Below are 18,762 nucleotides of genomic sequence, written 5' to 3' on the forward strand. Positions count from 1 at the left end.
GTGTGCAGGGGTGGGTAGAGGCGCGGCGCTGTGTGCAGGGGTGGGTAGGGGCGGCGCTGTGTGCAGGGGTGGGTAGGGGCGGCGCTGTGTGCAGGGGTGGGTAGGCGCGGCGCTGTGCGCAGGGGTGATCCTCTGCACATCTTTATGCTATAGCTAAGCCTTTTTGCTTGGTGGCATGAACAATCATTGGGGGAGGGTGTGAGTCTAGGACATGACCCCACTGATCAACTTTTCATCAGAGGGACTAGCTAAAAACTTTGGGGCCGTTCCCTGTAGTTCTTGGAGGCAGTGGACACTGTAGCTTTAAAGTTCTAAACTCACTGAGGTTATTTCTATTTGTACAGATAATAGATTTAGACGATCATTTGTAAGTTCTCATAAAAATCTGTTTTGGAAACACTTTGGGAGAGCAGTGACCTGAGCCAAGTAGTCGATCAATGTTCTACTGGACGAGATAAGCAACAGCGGTGGGCGGCGATATCCTGCTATGAAGGGCTTGTCCTGGTGTAGAAAAACATGGCTGCTCTTTTCCTAAAACCGCGCCCCACGATCTATGGGATGTGTGTAGAGTTGCTGCTCTGCCCCTTTTGAAATGAATGGAGCTTGGCAATAAAGCCACAACTTCCAGACCGGTGTGATGCAATTTCTGGAAGACGGCAGCAATTTTTTTATTTTTTTTTTTTTTAAATTTCTACTATTTAACTTTTCACCCCTTTATCGCCTATCCATAGGGTAAATGATGAGTTGTTGATAGGCGGAGGTCTGAACGCTCAGACCGGCACCGATCGCCAGAAAGGGAAACTTCTTCCCGTTACAATATGACGCCGCAGTGCCGGCACGACCCCCGCTCCATTCATTTCCCATGCGGATGCTGAGCGCTGCAGTCGTGTTTTTCTGGCAGCCACTTAGGGATCGAATGGAGCAACGGTCGGGTGTCCAACCTGCCATGTCCTTTTGCCCAGCAGTGGGGCATTCGCCAATCCACGCATTATCCTGCAGACAGGGGATAACTTGTTTTCACTGGACATCCCCTTTAAACACTTTTACCCCCCAGAGATCAGCAGCTTTTGGCATCCTAGTTCCTATGAAACCACAACTCTCAGCATTTCGTACCAAACATAGGCTTATCAATACAAACTAAGAGTTGTAGTTGTCCATCTGGCGTGCCGCTGGTTAATGACTAACCCCTGTTACTAGTGCACATCAGATTTGTGCATGAGGTTTTCAATATCAGTCAGTTTTGCCCCTTTTTAATCATTGTTGGGGGACCATATTGACAAATAAAACTGCAAACCCACTAATATGATACATCTGTACATGGCAGCAGAAGCCATCAGCACATGGCGGCATCTTACCAAAAGTACAAGGTCTGGTTGGTAAATGAAGAGATTACCTAGAGAGTGATTAGTTGCACCCCACATCAGTCGCCTCTTTTTTTCAACAGTAAAAAAAAAAATAAGTTTTAAACTTCAAAAATAGATTAGTTCTCCTGTACCCTGGCGGGCCAGTGTTCCACCTATCTTTGTCTCCACAGCCAATCAGTGGCCGCGGCTGTCGCTGTTCTATTGGCGTCACTGCTTAGCCATGAAGCTGCTGATTGGCTGCAGCGGTCACTTACACCTCGAGGAGAACCACTGGATCAATGGGGGGAAAGGTGAGTATTTTTTCTTTTGCTGTTTTATGGGATTTGCCTCTTTCTTTTTCTTTAATGTTACTACCACCAGTCGCCTGACGCACAGACACTTATTGGATGGAAGGAAGGGGCGACTGGAGCTTCATACCGGACAACGGCTGCAAGATGAACCGATATCTTCCAACCGTAGGGACAAAACCCCCCCCAAAAAAGTAGTGTAAAGTTTTTGTATATATTTTTGGTACTTTTGTGGTGTCTTTTTGTAGGGGGACGTGCAGTCTAAATTCTTATGTAACTAAACAGTATGCAGTGTAGTATGGTGACGGTTATGGAGGAGGGGGATGCAGCTGCAGAGGCGAGCAAAATTAGGAGACATCTGATGGCTGAGCCAATGGATAGGAAAGCTACACCAAGAGCGCTCTCTGTCTGCGTTACATACCCTTCCCCCAGTTTATGGCATATTTTCAGCAGCTCCTTTATTCCTGCCCCGGGCACTTCTGTCCCCGGCTGTGAATAGGTCGAGCCTCGCAGTTTATTCAGGTTTTGCTCTGTCAGCAATATGATATTTCCTGCATCTGTAGCTCAGGTGATTCGCTTTGTTAGTCCAATGGTGACGTCTAATGTCCCAATTGTTCCAAATTTTACAATGAGCCCAGAGGCCACGCTGGTGTCAGCAGACGATGGCGGCTGATGAATGACTTTTCCAATAAACCACAGAGGCGAGTCATTTTCGGTGAAGACACCTGCTGGGATACAGTGTCTCCTCCCCCTGGAGGAACCTGTCCATGAGTAAGGCTGCCTGCTAATGACAAGGCCTGCTTCATTGGGAACTGCCAAAAAACCAGCCGCTCGGCCATTCGCACAATGATGTTATTGTAAATGTAAAATATACCATGCTTTATTTTTTCTGATTAAGGTTTTTTGTTTGCTTTTTTTGGTCTAAATTTATTTATTTTTTCTCTATACCTCCTACATTGTTTGTTTTATTTTTGGTTACAGGACATGCTCCCTCCCTTACGTAAATGCACTACATTATTTCTGCGTTGCCATGTTTTATGCCTGCCTTTTTGTCAGTCTGGCTTTTACAGACTTTGTTTCCCTGCACATGGCTTGCTGCAGAATGAGTTAACTGAGAATCTGTCAGTGTGTTCATTCCGAAGGGGAGTTTTGTAGGTTATATCTTGTCTTTTCCTGAACCCTAAGCTTACTGAACGATTCTCAGTTAACTCAGTCTGCAGATGGAAACAAAAAGCTTGTAAAAGCCAAAATGAGCTATATGCTTTTGCACCTACACATGGGGGGGGGGGTTGCTCTTGCACCTACGTGGGGGTGTGGTGGGGGGCGACAACGACATTCTTGCACCTACGCAGGGGTGGGGGGGTGACGCATGTATGCAAGGGTGAAGGTGGGACGACGATGCTCTTGCACCTACAAGGGGAGTTGGTAAGCTCTTCCACCTATGTAGGGGCAACAATGACGCTCTTGCATCTTCCTGATGGGGGGGTTGGGACAACAGAGCTCTTGCATCTATGCAGGGGGGTGCGTGTGTACGGAGGGGACAACGACACTCATGCACCTACACAGGGGTGGGGCAGAAGCTCTTGCGCCTATGCAGGGGTGGGGGGGACGCTCTTGCGCCTACGCAGGGGTGGGGGGGACGCTCTTGCGCCTACGCAGGGGTGGGGGGGACGCTCTTGCGCCTACGCAGGGGTGGGGGGGACGCTCTTGCGCCTACGCAGGGGTGGGGGGGACGCTCTTGCGCCTACACAGGGGTGGGGGGGACGCTCTTGCGCCTACACAGGGGTGGGGGGGACGCTCTTGCGCCTACACAGGGGTGGGGGGGGACGCTCTTGCACCTACACAGGGGTGGGGGGGACGCTCTTGCGCCTACACAGGGGTGGGGGGGGACGCTCTTGCGCCTACACAGGGGTGGGGGGGACGCTCTTGCGCCTACACAGGGGTGGGGGGGACGCTCTTGCGCCTACACAGGGGTGGGAGGGACGCTCCTACACCTACATGGCGCCTCTGTTCGGGACCTGTGATTTGCACACACCGCAGTAATGCACAGGGTGCTGCCTGACCCCGCTCTAGTCCCAGTACCCGACTGTGGTCTTTTCTTGCCTTTTCGTTGATGGCAGGCAGCAGTGATATTGCTCCGCAGTTGGAGCGACTCAAGTACTTTCACTTTCGTGATCAGGCAATATGTTTAATTCCCCATCTGGTGCAACCTGCATTAACAATTAATCAGATTACAATAAAAAAAGAGTGGGCTGCTGATTCCCTGCAGGCCTTGGATCAGTTGGCAGATGCTGGAGCATTAGATAATTTTGCCGCTGCCTGAAGTTGATGTCATTTCTATGAGTTTGTAGCAGGCGGATTATTTCCCACTGCTTTTTCCTGTGTGTTTTCTGCTGATGGAAGCGTGGCTGTGTTCCCATTGTGAATGCTCTCGTCTGCTTGCATTTGCAGGGCTCCTTGGAACACCCTTAAGTGGAGGGCATATTTTGCACTAGGAAAGGAAAGACCTCGCCTCTTCTCTTCTTGCACTTGTCATTTCGTTGCCTTGGAGCCATAAAGCCGCATCGCACTCAAGCACCTCAACGCTTCAGCTCTCGGGGACGAGCGGCAGGAAAAAATGTGTTAACTTACATTTCATTCAGCTGCACTCATTCAGGTTCCACAATGAGGATCGTGATGCAGAAATAATTAACGGTAAGTCTGTGCAAACCAGGCGTATACGCTTTGTATGAATCTGAGCGATCAGATGCCCGTACACTAACATACACGCTGCGGATGGTAAAGCAGTGACACATAAATATAATTTTGAGTACTTAGCCCCTTAAGGACAAAGTAAGGACTTTGTAGGTTAATGACCGGACCTCATTATTTTATTTTTTATTTGACCAGTTCAATTTACCGTATATACTCGAGTATAAGCCGAGATTTTCAGCCCACTTTTTTGGGCTGAAAGTGACCCTCTCGGCTTATACTCGAGTCAGTGTCGGCGTGGGGTCGGCGGGTGAGGGGGAGCGGTGGCTTTCAAATACTCACCTGCTCCTGGTGCGGTCCCTGCATGTCCAATGGTCTCCGGGCAGCTCTTCCTGTGTTCAGAGGTCACGTGGTACCGCTCATTAAAGTAATGAATATGCACGCATATTCATTACTGTAATGAGCGGTACGTGACCGCTGAACACAGGAAGATGCCGCCGGCTCCCGGAGACCATCTGACAGTGAGACGCTGCCAGGGGACCGCGCCGGGAGCAGGTGAGTATATCGGGGGAGATGAGCATTGCGCGATAGTCACCTTCCTTGTTCCACCGCTGCGCGCTGCTCTGTCTTCCGTCCTCTGGATGTGACTGTTCAGGTCAGAGGGCGCGATGACGTGATTAGTGTGCGCGCCGCCCTCTGCCTGAACAGTCAGTACAGAGGATGGAAGACAGAGTGGCGCGTGGAACGAGGAAGGTGACTATCGCAAGTGCCGGGGGCCTGAGCGAAGAGAGGTGAGTATGTGATTTTTTTTTTATTTTAATCGCAGCACCAGCAAATGGGGCAACTGTGTGGAGCATCTTATGGGGCCACAATGTATAGAGCATCTCATGGGGCCCCTAATGTGTGGAGCATCTTATGGGGAATAATGTATCGAGCATCTTATGGGGAATAATGTGTGGAGCATCTCATGGGGCCATAATGTGTGGAGCATCTCATGGGGCCACAATGTGTGGAGCATCTTATTGGGCCATAATGTGTGGAGCATCTTATTGGGCCATCAACCTTTATGCAGCATTGTATGGGGCAAATGTTTCTATGGTGCATCTTATGGGGCCATAATCAACTTTTGTGCAGCATTATATGGGGCAAATATCTTTATGGAGCATCTTATGGGGCCATAATTAACATTTGTGGAGCATTATATGGGGCAAATGTGTGTCTGGAGCATCTTATGGGGCCATTATTAACCTTTATGCAGGATTAAATGGGGCATATTTTAATATGGAGCATCTTATGAGGCCATCATATACTTTATGGGGCTCCTGATTCAATATGGATATTCAAAAACACTTAACCTACTGATGTCTCAATTAATTTTACTTTTATTGGTATCTATTTTTATTTTTGACATTTACCGGTTGCTGCATTTTCCACCCTAGGCTTATACTCGAGTCAATAAGTTTTCCCAGTTTTTTGTGGCAAAATTAGGGAGGTCGGCTTATACTCGAGTATATACGGTATGTGAAAACTCTGGAATCCTTTAATGGATCCCTTAAATGGATCCCACTGATTCTGACAGGTTTTTTTTTGTTGACATATTGTACTTCAGGACAGTGGTAAAATTTGTTCGATATGACTTGTGTTTTATTTGTGAGAATACCGGAAATTTGACCAAAATGTTCTATTTTTCAAACTTTTAATTTATATGCCTTTAAACTAGAGTTAACAGGGTAGTTAATAGTCAATAAGTAACATTTCCCACATGCCTACTTTAAATCAGCGTATTTTTTTTTATTTTTTTTTAAACATCATTTTTTATTTTTTAGGAAGGTAGAAGGGTTAAAATTTGATCATCATTCTGTAATTTTAAGGGGTCTGTGTGACAGAAAATACCCCAAAGTGACACAATTCTAAAAACTGCACCCCTCAAGGTGCTCAAAACCACAGTCAAGAAGTTTATTAACCCTTTAGTTGCTTCACAAGCGTTAATGCAGTGTGGAAGGGGAAAAAAATGAACATTTTTACAGAACAATTTTACTTTAACCCCAAATTTTTTGTTTTCACAAGGGTAACAGGAGAAAATCGACACCACATTTTTTGTGAAATTTCTCCGGAGTGCCTAGATTCCATATGTGGGGGAAAACTACTGTTTGCGCATGGCAGGGCTCAGAAGGGAAGGGACACCATTTGACTTTTTGAAGGCAAGAATGGCTGGAATAGAGAGGGGACGCCATGTCGCATTTGTAGAGCCCCTGATGTGCCTAAGTAGTAGAAACCCCCCCCCCCCCACAAGTGACCCTTTTTTTTTTTTGGAAACTAGTCCCCCATCAAGGAATGTATCTAGATGTGTGGTCAGCATTTTGAGTCCCCATGTGCTTTACAGAAGTTTATAACATTGAGTCTTGAAAAATAAAAATCTATAAAAAAAAAATATATAATTGTTCCTACAAAAATGTTTTTTGCACCATTGTTTGTGCGGTATAAGTGTTTAGTCGATTCTTTGGGTCGGTGCGATTACAGCAATCTCAGATATATATTGGGTTTTTATGTTCGGCTGCTGTCACACACTCAAAGACTCTTTTTATTGCATAAAATAGTTTTTGCATAGTCAAACTTTTGAGACCTATAATTTTTCCATATTTCAGCCAACAGAGTCATGTGAGTGCTTGGTTTTTGCGGGACAAGTTGACGTTTTTATTGGTACCATTTTCGGTCACATGACCTTTTTAGATTGCTTTCTGTTCCGATTTTTGGGAGGCAGAATGAGCAAAAAAACAGGATTTTTTTTTTTGTTTAAGTGATAAGACCGCTTTAGTCTTCGGGTCAGTGCGATACCACATTTATGTAATAAAATTATATATATTTTTTTATGTTTTGTCTTTTACCCAATTAAAACCTTTTTATAGAAAAAGTTATTTTTGCGTCACTTTATTCTGAAAGCTATAACGGGTTTTTTTCCCCGCTGATAGAGCTTTATGACGGTTTGTTCTTTGCGGGACAGGATGACTTTTTCAGCTATTCCATTTTTATTTATTTGACTCTTTGATTGCGCATTTTTGCACTTTTTCCCAGTTGTATGATGAAAAAGCATCATTTGCCATGTTTTTTTGTTTTGTTGTTTACTGAAGGGTTTAACTAGTGACAGTTGTGCCAGTTTTAGATATTGTGTCGTTCCAGACTCGGCGATATCAAATACCGTATGTATAACTTTTTTTTTTTAACACAAAAGTGTATTTATTGGTATAATGTTTTATGTTTTGTGGTTTTTTAATAGTTTAACTTTTTTTTTTTTTTTTGGTAACTTTTTTACTTATTCCCTCTATGGGACTTTCACTTTCTTTTACTTTGATCGCAGGTATGATGCATTTCAACGCACCAGCATTGCAAATCATAGGTACGCAGAAGCATGTTAGACCATGCTCTGAGCATGGTCTAAGATGCTTTCTGTAGCTTGGTGACCTGGGGGTTGTCATAAAGACCTCAGGTCACCATGGCAACGATCGGGCCCCTGCGATGATGTGAAGTTTGAGAAAGCCCTCTCCCTGACTTCTAAATGTTGCGATTGCTCTCGATCGTAGCATTTAGCGGGTTAAACAGCTGGGGCGGTGCTGGCACTGGTCCTGGCTGACACAGCAGGAGCTCTTCCACTTTCAGCGCCGAGCTCCTGGGCGGAAGGTGCTGATATTTCAACACCTCTGCGCAATTCTACGCTGTGATCGGTCAGTCAGATTGACTATGGCAAATTCAGACTCTGCTACCGATTCCGAACATATTCGCTCAACTCTACAGGAGACGCTTTTTCCAGTGACTCTTATTAATAGAGCAAATTCCTGAACGGCAGACCCCCGCCATGCGATCTATACATCCTGATAAGGCACGTGGACCAGGGCTGTCCCACTCCATTTTGGTGAATCCTTACAGGAGCCTTCAGTATGTGACCGTGCAAACAGCTGAATGCTCTGGCCTGTTCTCCCTTTTGTGCCGTTTGGTCTTTGCCTCCGCAGCGTTTTTCGTGTGTGTGCAGATGCTGCTTCCACGTGCTTTGAACCACCTCCAAAACTGCGCTGACCCTGCTGACTTTTCAGAACAATACGGTAGTCTTCTATGTGAAAGGTGTTATGAACAACTTCTTTAAAACAGACAAGCTCCTTTAATGAGGCTGATAATTGTGTAGTTCATCACCCTTTATATAAAGGATATATTGTGCTGGAATTGGGTTATGTTTTGTTTGTTTTTTTGGTATGTAAAAACTAATATGGAGTCACTTTCACCTGCCTCACTTATAAGGCTACATTCCCTCGATGAGCTGCTGGTGAGTGTTTGATATTGCATATTTCCTGCACCCATTAACCCCTTCATGACCTATGGCGTCTAGGTCGTGTCCCAGCATTTGATGCGGGCTCCGGCGCTGAGCTTGTCATTGCAGACCTCCTATGAACGCCAGCCTGTGGACGCCGTTCATAGGTGATGATTTTTATTACACATAGCTGAAGCTTGGCTCTGTGCAGTACAAGCGATAGGAGACTTGGAGTTGCGATTGTCCTAAGGAGACTATTAAAGTAGAGAAAAAAAAGCTTTAAAAAAATGCAAAAGTTCACATCGCCCCCTTTTTACCCCATTCAAAATAAAACCATGAAGAAATATACATTTGTTATCGCTGCGTTCAGAGTTGCCTGATCTATCAACTAAATTAATCCGATTGGTATTCAGCGTAAAGAGAAAAAAAAATCAAAACTGCAGGTTTTTAGGTCTCCACAACATTGTAATGACGGGCGATCAACACATTGTATCTGCCCCAAAATGGTATCAATAAAAACGTCCGCTCTTCTGGGTGTGTGTGTGGCCGCTGCCGGCTCGGGAGGTGGCTGGCCGGTCTCGGGGTGGTGCATTGGCTGGTCTGACGCACAAAAAATGAATTCCTTCTTTAAGGCTATGTGCACACGTCAGGAGTCTTTGCAGAAATTTCCTGAACAAAACCGGACTTTTTGGGCAGGAAATCCGCATGCGTTTTTTGTGCGGATTTTTTGTGTTTTTTTTCCGGATCTTCCCAATGCATTAAGTAGCGGGAAATCCGCGAGAAATCTGCGAAATTAATGAACAAGCTGCGTTTTTACATGTGCACACAAATTGCGGTTTGCATTCTATTAAAAGGATGCTTAAAATTGCATCCATTATCGTGTTTTTATAGCAAAAAAAAAAAAAAAAACCTCGAAAAATCCGGAACATGTGCACACAGCCTAATTGTACTGATCCTCTTAACTCCTGGAAATTTCGGTCATGTCTATGTGTATGCAAAGCCTAACAGGGACAGGGGGAGAAGCTGCGGCCGAAGTCAGTGACTTTGCTCATATTGACCTGGCGTTTTCATTATTTTGGGGGCAGTCAGTAAGTTTCCATTTGTCTGCACAGTTCTGTAGTCCTCTGAGATGTCGGTGTCGTGGGAGAGTATTTACCACCTCATCTGAGTAACTGTGGTTTAATGAGCCGACAAACGCAGGATTATTTTAAATGTCCCTCTTAGGCTCCAATTATAGAGCAGGGCAGGGTCCGGCCTCGCCCCTCATTACCCACGTGAGCCTGGAATTCGGAGTAGTGACACTTTGGGGGGGAGATGCGCTGCTCCCACTTGCTGTGATGCCTGAATTGTGGTCTTTACTGAATCCCTCTTCTCCAAAACATACAGCCGACTCCTCCATTTGTATAACTTGGCCTAAAAAGTTGTGTTGGGTGCTGGTGATCGTCAAAGTGACTGTCGCTGACCGCTTTATTGAGCTTCCCAGAAAACTGATGACTTCCTGTAATATATATTGAGAAAGGATTGTATCCGTCACCACGCCGTTTGGGCATTAAACAGCACCTCTTTTTTGGAAGTCTGCTGCGCTGTTTCCCCTTTTTCCTTCTATAGTATATATATGTGTGTGTATGTATGTATGTGTATATATATATATATATATATATATGTGTATATATATATATATATATATATATATATATATATATATATATATATATATATATATATATATATATATATATATATATATATATATATATATATATATATATTTTTTTTTTTTTTTTCATTTTTTCCTTTCGTACTTATTATGCATAATTGTCATCTTGGCCGTCAAAGCTTCTGCCTGGCGCTGGTGACTCCATTCTCGTCATTCACTCCTATGATGAGTAGGACCTGACATGTCGTCTGGTTTAGCGGATCCTTGTAATTCCCAATAAGATAAGAATTATAGAATATCTTTTCTTAAAACTTATAGAAGGAACAGAGGAATAGTACAAGGCAAAGTATAAATTGCCAAGTGGGTGTGCCAATTATCATTTCGATCTATGTAGAGACTTGCAACTTTCCAAGACTGGAATAGGTATTCTGGTCTAGATAAATCATGGCTACACAGGTGAAGAGATCAGCGGGGGTCTAACTACTGAGAACCCAACTTGTCACCTGAACGGGGTCCATTCTATGTACGGCCCTGAAAATACGAAGATGGCAGAGCATGCACCGCCTAGTCTTAGTGCCATACACTGCCGCTCCATTCACCTCCCCCCTAGCCATGATCTTGTAGGACGTCATTCCGACCCGCCAGCAGCGAGGCCCACACCGATCTAACAAATATCAGCTATGCAGTGGGCAGAGTGGAATATCCCTTTAAGTCTTTTCTTTAATGATTAATAAAGGTGGAGGAGGGTGTTAAAGGGAATCTATATAGAATCCACGTGGGGATAAACGCTCACCGTGACCTGTGAATTAATGCCCAGATCAATAAAATCATTTTTACGACCACTTGACTTTATAGTTTACAGCGTGGAGTTGAGTGATTGCTTAAATGAAGGGATTAAAGGAAGAATAAACCTAATTCTGGAGTCTCCTTTCAGTCCTGTATGAGATGGAGAGACTTCTTTTTATATAGATAGATAGATAGAGAGAGATATATTGATATATATATATAGATATTTTTAAGATTGTATACAGATTTACAGTGAATCAGATAAATTGGTGCTTGGTAAATGGGCAGGCATCTAACTTCTCTTGTGAATTTCCTTGTGCTTGCTCTATGCAGAATGGATAAATGTTCGACTTGGTAAATTGCTCCTCTGCTCAGATTCATGACCATAAAGTTGAGGTGTGACTTTGAGGCCATAAATGAGTTGAGAGAAGGCCATAAATGAGCTGAGAGGAGCTCAGAAAACAAGACGAGTTATGAGCTCACTCAAGGATTCTAAGTTAGCTCATTCTGCAGCTGGCAACTCAAAGGCAAACTAAAAAAAAAAAAACACAACCCAATTTAAATTTTTTTTTGCCCAAAATACATGCATTTAAAGGATACCTAAACTTTCAAGAAACTTTTCATAATAAGTTTTTCTGTACGTACAACAGGATTTATACAGTTTTGATCGGTCTGTGACATGAATCTGCCATTTTTTTGTTTAAATGGAATTGGCTCTGAACTGGTGTGATAGGATTCGCTGCTATGATGTTTCACATGGCACACACAGACATGAGGGATTCCTACCCTTTTTTTTTCCTCAGCACACAAAGCAGCATGTAGGACTTTATACGGCAGTGAGCAGTGTAGATGTGAATCCAGCTCTGGAGTTAGGTAAAAGACTTGTTAGAAAATTTCCTTCTGCTTCTTCTTTTCTCTCTGTATAGAGCAGGGGTGTCAAACTGCATTCCTCAAGGGCTGCAAACAGGTCATGTTTTCAGGATTTCCTTGTAGTGCACAGGTGATCATTTAATCACCTGCACAGAATGATTCCAGCATCTTGTGCAATGAGAAGGAAATCTTGAAAACACGCATGGTTTGAGGCCCTCGAGGGATGCAGTTTGACACCCCTGGTATAGAGTATACCTGACTTGTCACTTAGCAAGTAGTCTGTTTTTTTTTTTTGTTTGTTTTTTTTTTCCCACACGACTGAGTTGAGATGTTCGTCCAGAGGGGATGTTGATTTTGAGGGAAAGGGGAGAAAATAGTAACATAGTTATTAAGGTTGAAGGAAGACTAAGTCCATCTAGTTCAACCCATAGCCTAACCTAACATGCCCTACCATGTTGATCCAGAGGAAGGCAAAAAAAAACCATGTGGCAAAGAGTAAGCTCCACATTGGGGAAAAAAATTCCTTCCCGACTCCACATACGGCAATCAGACTAGTTCCCTGGATCAACGCCTTATCAAGGAATCTAATATATATACCCTGTAACATTATACTTTTCCAGAAAGGTATCCAGTCCCCTCTTAAATTTAATTAATGAATCACTCATTACAACATCATACGGCAGAGAGTTCCATAGTCTCACTGCTCTTACAGTAAAGAACCCGCGTCTGTTATTATGCTTAAACCTTCTTTCCTCCAGATGTAGAGGATGCCCCCTTGTCCCTGTCACCGGTCTATGATTAAAAAGATCATCAGAAAGGTCTTTGTACTGTCCCCTCATATATTTATACATTAACATAAGATCACCCCTTAGCCTTCGTTTTTCCAAACTAAATAGCCCCAAGTGTAATAACCTATCTTGGTATGGCAGACCCCCCAGTCCTCTAATAACCTTGGTCGCTCTTCTCTGCACCCGCTCTAGTTCAGCTATGTCTTTCTTATACACCGGAGACCAGAACTGTGCACAGTATTCTAAGTGTGGTCGCACTAGTGACTTGTATAGAGGTAAAATTATGTTCTCCTCATGAGCATCTATGCCTCTTTTAATACATCCCATTATTTTATTTGCCTTTGTAGCAGCTGCCTGACACTGGCCACTGAATATGAGTCTGTCATCCACCCATACACCCAGGTCTTTTTCATTGACGGTTTTGAGTTTTAGAATTAAGCACATAGTTATACATCTTATTACTTCTACCCAAGTGCATGACCTTACATTTATCCCCATTAAAGCTCATTTGCCATTTATCAGCCCAAGCTTCTAGTTTCCATAAATCATCCTGTAATATAAAATTGTCCTCCTCTGTATTGATTACCCTGCAGAGTTTAGTGTCATCTGCAGAGTTTAGTGTCAGAAGTGGCTTATAGGTGTAGAAAGCAGATTTCTCTAGGACATATTGCAGCATTTGTATATTCACTTGTCCTGTAGTATTGCCAGGATGGAGCGTCAGCGGTAGAATAGTTTTTCTGCTGATTCTCGTCACCAGTGTGCGGGGCAGTAGTAGTATTGTGCGTGCATGTGAGCTCACCACAACATATCCGTCCCACATGTGTGTATTATAAGCACATGTCGTGTCCGTGCCGCTGCTTTTCCTTACGGGAAAACGAGAACTTCACAACATTGACAAGTGAAAATCATCTGTTGTGGACGTGAGAAGTATTTTCTGCGTAGAAGATATAAGAGATTCGCGGTGGTGGAGGTAGATGGGAGATTAACCCCTTCACGTAATGGGTTTGGAAAAGGGAACTTCGTTGTACCTGCAGCATCGGGGCATTGTGATCTGAACACCGTCCATGTTTCATGGATGTTTGAAATCCAGAATATGGGAGGATTCACAAACCAAATTGCTGGAAAAAAGCCACTAGTGTGTTGTGGTGTTTTTTTTTTTTGTTGTTGTTGTTGTAGTCTTTGTGTGTTTTTTAAAGGCAAAACTAAAAATTTGCTCCAGCATGTACAAGCCCTTGCCTTATACAGGTGCTTCTCACAAAATGAGAGTATCATCAAAAAGTTAATTTATTTCAGTTCTTCAATACAAAAGGGGAAACTCATATTTCCAGGTCGTCCCTCATGACAGCACCACAAGGAGGTTGCTCTTCATATCCTTGATAGGGACAGGAACACAGAAGAGGTTAAATAGCCCCTCCACCCTTCAGTGTTTTTCCTGTCCCTATCAGGGACAGACGCAGGAGAGAGATCTCTGGAAGATCAAGGTTACCTGATTTGAAGTCAGGCTCGGTTGAGCAGGAGCTCCTGAGTGCGGTCCCATCCTCCTGGAGGGGGCTCTGGCCGCGAGAGTCTGGGACTCCCCAGGTCGCAGGATACCGACGGAGGTCCCTCCGCGACTAGGTAGAGCTGGGTGCTCCCACACGCTGCCTCATCCCCTCACAAAAGGGGCTCTGAGACAGCAGCTGCTGCTGCGGTGTCCGGCGCTCCCTCGGCTCCACGTGCGGCCGGTGCTGGCGTCATTCCCCGGACTTCCGGTCCGGCGCTTCGGTGACTTCCGGGGGGCGTGGCCGGATTCCTGGGGTCGGCGGCGCTGAAGCATTTCAGGGGCGCTGGGAGGCTGGGGGAGCAAACAGACCGGAACAACACCAGATTTTGTGCCAGGATCTTGGTCCCAAGCTGGTCGGCGTGCGGTCCAGATGACGCATGCGCAATACAGCTGGGGACCTGTAATCACCGTGGAGGCCAATAGCTGAGCTCGGAAGGAGGACGAATCAGATGTCTTGAAGCCGGGTAAGACTGACTACTTAATGACGGACAACTGACAGCACACTTGACTCAGTAAAATGGAAGGTGCTAGTCGTCCAGACGTCCAATCCTTAGAGCCGCCCCCGGACCATGTGAGTAGTATTTGGTATGGGAAACATTACAGTACCTTAGATCCGTAGCTACAGGGGTCTCCCTTACATTTACAGGATAAGGACATCCCTGAAAGGTCGACTGTAAAGAAAAGGACCACCAGATGTCCGTTATGCACCATCAAGCTCCCAGATGGCTATAAAAAGAAGTTATGCGAAAAATGCATCACTAAACTTCTAAAGGATGAACAGGCTTCGTTACTAGATAATATAAAAACCATGATTCGAGACGAAGTCCAAGCTACGGTGTCTACAATGGTGCCACCCCAGTCTCCGCGACCTAAAAGGCCCAGATGGGACATGGACCTAAGTTCCGAGGAAGGAGAGGTCTCGGGGTATTCCGATCCGGGCTCAGAGGAACAGGGTCCATCGGCGGTATTTCCAGAAGAACGGAAAAGATACCTGTTTTCGTCCGAAAATACGGACGTACTGCTGAAAGCAGTTAGGAGCACCATGAAGATAGAGGACTCGTCAGAGCCATTATCTGTTCAAGACGAGATGTTCGGGGGCCTAAGAACTCGCAGAAATAGTTTTTCCGGTCAATAACCACATAACAGCGATGATCATGGAAGAGTGGGAAGACGTGGGAAAAAAAACTAGTAGTACCGAGAGACTTCAAGTACCGTCTTCCCTTCGATCCAGAAGAAACTAAAGTCTGGGAATCGGTTCCAAAAATTGATATTCCTGTGGCCAAGGTCACAAGGAAAACAGCTATTCCCTTTGAGGACTCATCAGGATTAAAGGACCCGATGGATAAGAGGTCAGAAGATCTTCTTAAAAAAGCCTGGGAGTCGTCAGCTGCCATTATGAAAACGAATATAGCGGCTACCTCTGTAGCAAGGTCCATGAGTCTTTGGGTAGACGAGCTGGAGAGTCATATTACAAACAGAACTCCAAGGGAAGAGATCCTAAAATCTTTCAGTGCTGAAAATGGCGACTGATTTCATGGCGGACGCTTCAGCGGAATCGGTGCGTTTTGCTGCCAGAAACAATGCACTGTCAAACGCAGCAAGAAGGGCCTTATGGCTGAGGTCATGGATGGGAGATACCCAATCAAAAAACAAGCTGTGTTCGATTCCATTCTCAGGATCTCACGTGTTCGGTCCAGTTCTTGATGAGCTACTCGAGAAGGTGTCCGATAAGAAAAAGGGCTTCCCAGAAGAGAAGCCAAAGAAGACACAATTCTTTCGCAAAACTCGCTCACACCCAAGACAGGACTACAGAGGAAAAGGGAAGTCCGGCAGATGGAGCTACCCTAAAGGGGGCAGAGGAAGAGGTTCCTTTCGAGACCAGTCATCAGGACCCAGCAAACAATGACGCCAACAATATAGGAGGAAGACTACAATACTTCCTAGAAGGATGGCAGAACATTACTCGGAATCAGTGGATTCTGCAGACAGTTGCACAGGGGTACAAGATAGTTTACTCATCTACTCATCTACCCCCTAAGAGATTCTGTTTGACACAGACGGAGTCATCAGCAGTACATCAAAGACTGCTAACAGACATACAGGAACTCTTAGTTACAGGTCATAATACCGGTACCCCATCATCAGCATTTTCAGGGGCATTACTCCAGTCTGTTCTCCATAAAAAAACCGAGCGGAGAATACCGTACAATAATAAACTTAAAACCATTAAACAAATGGGTGGCGTACAAACGCTTCAAGATGCAATCTCTCAAGTCAATTGTACCGTTAATAAAAAAGAATTCGGTAATGTGCACGCTAGATCTCAAACATGCGTACTATCATGTTCCCATCCATCTCTCGCATCAAAAATTTCTCAGATTTGCAATAAGAAACCGCAAGAGGATTCTTCATTTCCAGTTTCAGTGTCTACCATTCGTTCTCTCCTCTGCCGCAAGGATATTCACAAAACTCATGACGGAGGTCATGGCCCACTTAAGAGAGAAAGAAATTCTCATCGCACCCTACCTGGACGATCTGTTGCTGGTAGCAGATTCATCCCAACAGATAGAAGAATCCTTAAGAGTTACCATGTCACTCCTGAAACATCTGGGGTGGGTAATAAATTCAAAAAAGTCGAGTCTCGAACCAGAGACACAGAAAATATTTCTGGGTGTACTACTAAATTCCGAGCTGGAATACTCCTTCCTACCGGACCAAAAACAACGGTCAATCAAAAAAGAATTTCAAACGATAAAAAAACGGAAATACATTTCCATCAGGAAAGCTATGAGGATTCTAGGACTGATGACCTCATGCATTCCCAGTGTACAGTGGAGCCAGTTTCGCTCCAGAACGCTTCAAAGGGAAATCCTTTCGGTATGGAACAGAAGGGAAAATTCGTTAGACAACAGGATGCGGTTATCCAGCGAAGTAAAACAGTCCCTCTCATGGTGGATCGACGTAAAAAACCTCAAAAGAGGAAAACCATGGAATATATCTCCATGTGTAAACATAACAACCGATGCAAGCTCAAGGGGCTGGGGAGCCCACATAGAAGGACGATACCTTCAGGGGACATGGCCACCATCGGTACGCGACAGTTCCTCCAATTACAGGGAACTCAGCGGTCTGGGAAGCACTAAAGAGGTGCCAACACGAAATGCAGGGACACCACATCCGAGTCTTCTCACTCAGACAACTCGACCACGGTAGCCTCTCTCCTGCATCAGGGAGGACCGAGGCACCGTCCACTTCAAGCACTAGCAGAAGCAATATTCTCCTGGGCGGAGGATACCGTAAAGTCCATCACAGCGGTACATCTAAAAGGTTCACAAAACCAAATAGCGGACTTTCTCACCAGAGAAAAGTTGCCGCCGACAGAGTGGTCTCTAAACGGAGAAGTCTTTGCTCAGCTAATCCAACAATGGGGCACTCCGCAGGTAGATTTATTTGCCACAAAGGACAATACAAAAACGAAAGAATTCTTCTCATTAAATCCAGGAGACAATCCAACTGGCATAGATGCCTTGGCTCAACATTGGGACATGGAACTTGCGTACGCGTTCCCTCCTCTAGCTCTAATTCCCAGAGTTTTGAGGAAAATTCAGGAAAGTCCAGCGGTAGTGATCCTAATAGTGCCATGTTGGCCCAAGAGGAGCTGGTTTCCCCTGCTGAAGGATGGCGGTGGAAGACCCAGTGCTACTACTACTGAGGCGGGATCTTCTGACGCAGGGACCGCTGGTCCATCAAAATCTAAAGATGCTACAACTCTCAGCATGGATCTTGAAAGGGAAATCTTGAGATCAAAAGGACTGTCGGAGTCGGTCATCTCAACCATGAAAAAAAGCAGGAAGCCGGTAACCTCGGCTATATACCAAAAATTTGGAAGAAACTTTGCGCTCAGACTAATACTCCAATATCCGTTCTCCAAGAACCAGATATTCCTCAAATCTTAAATTTCCTCCAAACAGGCTTTGATATAGGCTTGAGGCCTAGTACGCTAAAGGTACAAATCTCAGCGTTAAGTGCCTTTTATGATTATCCATTAGCGAACCATCCCTGGATAATGAGATACATCAAAGCTACGCAACGTATCAGACCGACAAGAAGTTCAGTACCCTCATGGAACCTCACATTGGTACTAAATGAATTACGGAAAGCTCCATACGAGCCACTTGATCAGGCAGACCTAAAGTCTGTAACATTCAAGACTGTCTTTCTGGTCGCAATAACGTCAGCAAGGCGAATAGGTGAAATTCAAGCCCTGTCCATAACAGATCCATACTTGAAGATACAAGAAGATTGCATCATTCTAAGGTTGGATCCTTCGTTTCTTCCAAAAGTTGTGACGGACTTTCACAGAAGCCAGGAAATAATTTTGCCTACGTTCTGTCACAACTTCAACAATGATAAAGAACGTTCTCTCCATTCCCTGGATGTCAAGAGAACAGTTTTGCAGTATTTAAAACTTACAAATGG

At 44.7% G+C, this 18,762-nt stretch overlaps 1 protein-coding gene across 3 annotated transcripts in view; it reads left to right on the forward strand.

Moving 5' to 3' along the window:
• SOCS5 (suppressor of cytokine signaling 5) overlaps window positions 1-18,762 on the forward strand; it is a 123,246-nt gene that overhangs the window by 6,467 nt on the left and 98,017 nt on the right. For 2 of the 3 annotated variants that reach the window (XR_013221015.1, XM_077282421.1), the window contains exon 2: window positions 4,103-4,345. The exons of the other annotated variant lie outside the window; for it this stretch is intronic. The gene's annotated coding sequence lies outside the window, so the exon portion shown is untranslated. The remainder of the gene's footprint in view (window positions 1-4,102; window positions 4,346-18,762) is intronic. 3 annotated transcript variants of the gene reach the window in all.

Source organism: Ranitomeya variabilis, chromosome 2 (assembly GCF_051348905.1).
Source record: "Ranitomeya variabilis isolate aRanVar5 chromosome 2, aRanVar5.hap1, whole genome shotgun sequence".
NCBI lineage: Eukaryota > Metazoa > Chordata > Amphibia > Anura > Dendrobatidae > Ranitomeya > Ranitomeya variabilis.